The following is a 7539-nucleotide window of genomic DNA, read 5'->3' as shown; positions in this document are numbered from 1 at the left end:
TTAATTTGAAAGGAAAGATTCAAATCAAATCACATGTTGAAAACATCTCAGTCACTGCAAGAGTGAAATTCCTCTCTCTAGTCATAGATGCCTGAAATAAAAAAACTAAAACATTTACACATTCAATTTACATCAGATGAGATTATTTCACTCTTTTGGAGTTTAATTTGTGTTTTAGTCAATATTATTCAGTAATTCTGGTCCTGTTGATATATAACTAATGAACCTAATGAAGTGTATTTAAAAGATGAACTAAATCCTGAAGATGTTGATTTTAGTCTGTGATACATCAGACTTTTAATATCTAAACAACTCTGTAAAATATTCTGTTTAAAACTGCTGCAGGTCTGAATCACTGATAACTGCTGAATCTGCAACATTCAGGATCTTTGTCTCAGTTTGTGTAAAGTTTGGTAAAAATCAGAATCAAATATCGAAACCAAATATGTTGAGTATTGTTTGTTTTTTGTTTTGAATAAGAGGGTAGGTGTTATAAACTGCAGTTTCCATCTGTACTAAATATACATGTTGTGTTATATTGTTTTCTTCTGTACTGTTTATTACCAATGATTGCATTATTGTGTTTTTATTCTCTTTTCCTTTATTGTTTGTGTGATTATTTAGAAGCTCAGCAGCTGAAAGGTCTGCTTGGTGATTAAAATGATCTTTGTTTTCTTTTGAATAGGAAGAACATGATGTTTGTAATATCAATGAAAAACAATATATCACAGCAAATATTAAACAAGTATGAATATCATTTAAACTGATCATCAGATAAATTAAAATGATGAAAAATATCATTATACACAATGAACACTTTGCCTTTTGTTGAATGTCAATTAAAAACGGATTCTGAACAAACCTTAAAACATAATTCGTATTAATTAATTAATATCACAGCAAATATTAAACAAGTATAAATATCATTTAAACTGCTAATCAGATAAATCAGAATATTATTATACACAATGAACACTTTGCTTTTTGTTGGATGGCAATTAAAATGGTTTCTTAACAAACCTTAAGACATAATTCATATTAATCTCAGATAATATTTTCTGTATTTGATCTTTGTTGTGTTTGTTAATTGTTGCAGAAAGATGAATAAAGAGTTTTCTCTGTAGTTCAGTGTGGACTGATGTTTAATGCTGAAGTCAAACAGACTCTTCACACAGATAAACTGATGAAGCAGAACAGATTAACTCCTGATATTACCGCTATACTTACACAGTGTAAAAAAATCCTGCCAAATACGAGTAACATTTAAGCTAAAAAGTTAAGCTTCTCTTTTAATTAAGTTATTCATTATTAATTATGCATTAATTATTATAAAATACATATTAATAACATTTACACTGCTGCAGTTCTCACTCACTTTTTACACTGTTGTGTCCAGCAGGTGGAGCACTAACATCAACTTCAGCTTCACTACGTGTTGCAGGTTTGTTAGTATTTGAATATATTCATATCTTTCTGTGATTTTACTGTTAATGTTTGTAACATAAATATAACAACATAAATATAATATAATATAATATAATATAATATAATATGCTAACATAAGGATGTAACAGAGAGGACACAGCAGGGGCGATTTAATCTCTGTTATAGTCTGCCGTCATTTCTCGTCGCTGCTCTCCGGTTTCTACTTTATTCCTCCTCACTGTTCTGTGTTAAAGGTCCGGACACTGAACAGGGACAGAGTTGCTCCGTCAGTAAGCGGCTACAGAGGTAGGCACAGAGCCGGTGCAGCTGCATGTTGTGACCAGCAGGTGTCACTCTAACACAGCTGAACCTGAAGCTTTCACAACTAATTTCTTACTGACTCTACAGCACCACCTGGTGGCGGAATTTATACAACGCTTAACTCATGAATAAAATTCATTAAATTACTCACAAAAACCCCACAAGTTTGTCTTAAAGAAACACAGTTTCTGTGTTCAACATTAACTGTTGTCAGTGTAGTGGGTCTAATTCTGCGTTGTGTTATCAGGTAGGTAGAGAGACACACTCTTGAATGGTCTCAACATGCTTTATTTCCCTGCATTATGGAGAAGAAACATTCACAGGTGTTCACAGGTTCTCTCATACATGCTCTCTGTGCTCTTTCTGTGGGAAATCACAGCGCAAAGAGGCATTTTAAACAAAATAGCATAAACAAAAATAAATAAAATGCAAATTAAATCAACTTAAAAGAATTGCTATCAAAAAATGAAAGAAAATAACTTGCATAAACTCACATACCTGCATTACGGAGAAGAAACATTCACAGGTGTTCACAGGTTCTCTCATACATGCTCTGTGCTCTGTAACACCATGACGAGAGTCACTACATGTCCTCTGTTTACAACCAATCTCAACAGTACACTCTAGCGTGACACGCTACGTAGCAGCTCTGAAGCTAACACAAGCCACGACGACTTCTCCTCTAATTAGTAAGTTTATGCATGAAAAGATATAACACAACAGTCCTACAAATTAACACTGTGAATACACCAGCTTTACAAATATTTTTAAGTAACTTACATTCACATTTACAACAAAAACAATGAAATTATGAAGAGCAGAGGGGTATTGCACGAAACCAGGATAAGGGATTAAGCCGGGATATGTTAGTTATCCTGGCTGAATTTAGCCTCAAGTCGGTTGCATGAAAGCAGGTTAAATTTATCCCGGCCCAGTTACTATGGTAATTTATTCTCTGCAGCTAGCCTGCTCCAGACCAGGCTAACAACCAGGCTAAGATTATTCTCAGGGATTCATCTGGCAGTTCTACTGTCAATCATGTGACAAATTAATGTGTTTTACAGCATTACCATGGTCTTTCTAAATATGTTGCATCATTTTAATTATCCTGCATTAAAATATTACAGATAGACTATATTGTCGTTTCATTAAAGTCTGTTGACTGTTTAATTGCAACAGTCATTTTATAGTCCTTCATGTGGTATCATTATTGTGTATAATGTACAGTAGATTTACTTTGTACTATTTACTAGCCGATACTCACAATGTTACTTGGCTGCTTCTGAGGCTGAGCAGCATCTGGGTCCTGTTACACATGTTATTTTCTATTAGCACCAAATCACTGACTTCATATCCATTATGGGCTAAATGAGCAAGACATTTCCACAAGATTGACATGATACCTCAAGCCTGGAGTCCAGCAACACTGTCTCCTCATCTGCAGAAGTGCATCCTGCAGCTGCAGATGTGCCTTCCCCCTGCCCTACACCTAATTATAATAATTGTTTGCACTTAATTATATTTCCTGAGTAGCATGCACTTTTACTTGCCACATTTAAATCAAAGTGTTTAATTTAATTTAAATCAAAACTGTTGATTAGTGGGCTTGGACAGTAACTTCTTTAGTCCTTTAATTGTAATTTTGACAGTTCTAGTGGAGCACTGTTGTATAAATTATACTTTTTTTTTTTAAGTATATTTTTGGGCTTTTTGCCTTTGATGTACAGGTTAGTAGAGAGAGACAGGAAAACTGGAGAAAGAGAGCGGGCAATGACATGCAGGATAGGAGTGCTTGGTGCGGAATTTGAACCGGGGGCCCCTGCAGCGAAGACTATAGCTTCAACACATGGGGCGAGTGCTCTACCCACCGAGCTATACTTAACACATTAATTGTATATTAATTGGACTACTTATGCATTGAGCCGGTCCGCGATTATCTGCCAGGCTTTCTCCCTTTCCTTGATTACAGTGCTTTGTGCTTGTGTTGCCTTTTTTCTTATAATTTCTTTAACTTCATCATGAAACTCCATCAGGAGCTGTTTTTCAGCTGTCGTGAAGAATGACGCGCAACACCTTTCCATTTTCCAATCTGTGATTCTGTGATCGATCCCGTGGGTCTATTTGAGAATGCCGTAAACAGGCACTTATCCCAGCTATCTACACCTGGCTTGACATAGCCGCGCCTTTTCATCCTGGCTCAGCAAACGTGCAACCGAATAAGCCAAGATGCACCGGGCAGGCTAGATCAAGCTGCGCTTGCTCAGTTATCCTGGATTTCTTTATTCTACTTTTGTGCAATACCCCTCTGAATCGCTATCCTTCAAAATAAAAGTTTGCGCTTCACTTCCTTCATAATATGGCGCAACAACATCACAACACTACATCAGCAGCCCCAGAGGCCTGTACTACGAAGCTGGATTAACCTATCCAGGATCTCTCTCCGTTACCTGGGTTGACTTAACCAGATCTTCGCAGTCCAGGATAAGCGGTACTACGAAGCTGGTTATCAACTGGGTAAATCAACCCAGGGTTTTCCAATCTGGATCTCTGCGCGCTCACATAAAGGGGAGGTGTTTGCAGCGTCTGACCAATCACAAACATGCAGAAACCCTGCAGAGCAGCCTACTTTACCATGGAGGAGCAGACAATTATTCTTCAACAATATGAAGAATTCAAACACATCATCCAGGCCAAAAGCAACACTGTTGCTGCAGCAAAAGCCAGGAAGGAATGCTGGCAGAAAATTGCCGACTCTGTTAATGTGTAAATTCACGAGATCATACAATATTAATTTATCAGACAATATAAATGGACAGCACTCTGCTCACACAATGTCACTTTATTACAGCACAGACGTTTGGGGCAGATCGCTTCCTCAGTGCCCTTCCATTCATAGAGACATTAAGTTAGTTTAATATTCAACATTCAAAATACAAACCTATTATGCGCTTCAACCATTTGAGTGAATGATTTCAAACCAACTGTATAACATACAGACTAATATCCCTCATGTGTCTTAAGGCTTATTTTACAAATATATATTTTCGTCAATTTTTTACAATTACAATAAATAAATACAGTTATTATGCTCCCTGACACTTTGATCTCAGGATGTCAAACCTACAGAATAATATCCCCCACGTGCCTCAATGATTATTTTTTAAATATATATTTTGGCCAATTAAAAATTTGCATCTATCCCTAAAAACTCTTTCTCTCCTAAGCGCTCCTCTCACGATCCGCTCACCAATGTTGACAGCCAGGATCTTATAAGAATGGGCAGGTCATTTTCTAAGAGAACTGATTGGTCAGGAGGTGGTGCTTTTGTACTCATTGATCTCTTATCCAGAACATAACCTGCTCCGGAGCAGGTTAGCCGTTCAGCATAAGTTACCATGGTGATTTACCCCGGTAAGAAGTGAACCAGCTTCGTAGTACGGAAAACCCAGGGTTAACCCTGAAGTTACCTCGATAAGAGAAAATCCAGCTTCGTAGTACAGGGGCCTGTTTCAGGAAGCAGGTTTAACTAACTCTGTGTTAAAACCTTTACTCTAGGTTGACCAACTCTGAGCTGTCAAACTCAGAGTTTTCGGTTTCAGAACAAGTGTTAACAGTTAGTTCAATCAACTCTGAGTCAAAGTAACTCTGAGTGAAGCTTCTGCATGAGGAGATACCAAGCCCTCATCAATGGAGCACGGATAACATGATTCACCATGACAACAGGAGAAACAAAGGGCTCAGTCCTCCCACTTCTCCCCAAAGGATTTAGAAATATTAATGAATACATGCAGACGATGAGTATATTTAAGAAAAGTATTAATGAAAAAAAGAGAAACATTTTGTCTCGAGTGGTCGACTTATTCAACATTTATATTCTGTGTGTGTGTGCGTGGCACATTTAACATTCATGCAGACCCCAACAGGTACAAAACATAGGCCTACTTGGCAGCAACTGAATATGAAAAATAAAAATATAGCTCAAACAAGTATGGTATTGATTACAAACAATTGTGGTGTTGTTTAACCTGCCCTACCTCATTAAACAGCATTTAAATGCTACATTCAACATGATATATTTCAGTAGTTGATGAAATCTTCTAAGCAAAAAAGAAAGTAAATTTTTCAGCCATCCCAACACTGCCAGTATTTAATATTGTCTATTTGAAAGCAACACCTACATGCCTTTATACATACAACACTAAAAAAGTGTACATGTTTAAGTGCAATAGTCAAATTTAGTTTTATGTTTGGGCACTTGGCACTTTCACCGTAATTTAACAGTAGCTGGTATAGAGAGAGAGAGAGAGAGAGAAAGTTCCTCACTGGTAGCGAACCAGCGACATTGCCACTGTGAAGCATGAGCAGTAACCACTTGGCTATCAATCACCTTCAGATATTGCCTTTGTGACAGCCCTACAGACGGTTGCCTTGGAAACATGAACTTGAACAGAGAACTTATTCTGAACTGAGAGCATGTCCATGTGGTGTCATACAGACGATACGAGGGCTGAGAATATTGTTCAGATAAATTATTGATTGTACAAAAAAATGGAAACACTCAAACAGAACATCATCAGAGAATGATAAAACATTCTAGCAGGGTCTGATCACCCTCTGACGGAGATTCATGCTTCGTATTTGTGCTTCAATATTAACTGACTCTTTAAGAAAAGGACACACCATGTCTGACACCTCCTTCAGTCTGCGGGCTTCAACTAAAAAGGAGGAGAAACTCAGGGTTAGTTGAAGAAAACCTGCTAGCGAGCAGGTTAGGTTCACAGAGTATGTTGCCAGAGTAACTGACTCAGAGTTAAGCTGAACTGGCTTTGTGAAACCGAAAAACCAGAGTTTCCCTCATCTCAGGGTTAACTAACTCAGAGTTCTCACTAAACCTGCTTTCTGAAACGGGCCCCAGGCCTCTGGAGTTTATGAGAAATGCATTTGTTTTGTTATGTAATGTATGTTTTCTTCGACAGGGTTAAATAAAACCTACTGTGATCTCTGTCTTTACGTATGTTAACCAAAAACTTCTATGTTTGTATTTTGTGTGTGTAATTTAGTTCATTTAATGGTTTAATTTGCACTGGAGTTGGTTCATTCATGAGTTAAGCGTTGTATAAATTCCGCCACCAGGTGGTGATGTAGAGTCGGTGAGAGATTAGTTGTAAAAATGTCGAGAGAAGAAGAGTCAGTTCAGTGTTGTTCACAGCATGACAGTAGCAGCTAGCTTAGTTCATAGACATGTATACGTATATATGTGTGGTTTATTAAACAGCTGAGTAAACATACTGGTGTACAGACTGTCACCGCTCACTTTATCACTTCCACGTCACGTCTGGTATTTGATATTTTCCCTCTCCGGTTTGTGACATTTGTTTCAGTGTTTCAGGACTTGTTAAAGTGTTTTGCTAATGTAATTTTGTTGTATGATATGTAAAAATGTTTTCCAAAATGTAAATTTGTCTCAAACTTTGTAAAAGTCACATTTTGTATTGTTGTTTTGCACTTCCCGACCACAGTCATTTTCCCAGTAGAATCACAGGTTTCCAGACTGTGACAGAGGCCGTGAACGCAGCATCACCATGCCCTGTTGTTTACATGCGGTTACCTAGCAACGGCCGCCCAGCGTTTCGGCTGACTCCATTAATTATCCCGGTTAGCTTCTGAGTGACCGGGGTTGAACCTGCTTCTAAGCTCCACACAGGTGCTCCGGATGTGCTCATAGATCCGAGCCGGGCTCCGGTGGCCTTCGGGCGGCGCGCGGTGCCGCAGCTGTTCGGGGAGCTGCAGCAG

The 7539-nt window shown here is 38.1% G+C and overlaps 1 protein-coding gene across 1 annotated transcript in view; it reads left to right on the top strand.

Moving 5' to 3' along the window:
* The window catches only part of LOC128364600 (GTPase IMAP family member 8-like), a 185905-nt gene that overhangs the window by 72926 nt on the left and 105440 nt on the right, over positions 1–7539 (top strand). The gene's annotated exons all lie outside the window — the stretch shown is intronic.

The sequence above is a fragment of the Scomber japonicus genome, chromosome 9 (assembly GCF_027409825.1).
Source record: "Scomber japonicus isolate fScoJap1 chromosome 9, fScoJap1.pri, whole genome shotgun sequence".
Taxonomy (NCBI): Eukaryota; Metazoa; Chordata; class Actinopteri; order Scombriformes; family Scombridae; genus Scomber; species Scomber japonicus.
The sequence above is the reverse complement of the archived record's forward strand: the minus strand, read 5'-3'. Positions and strand labels throughout refer to the sequence as shown.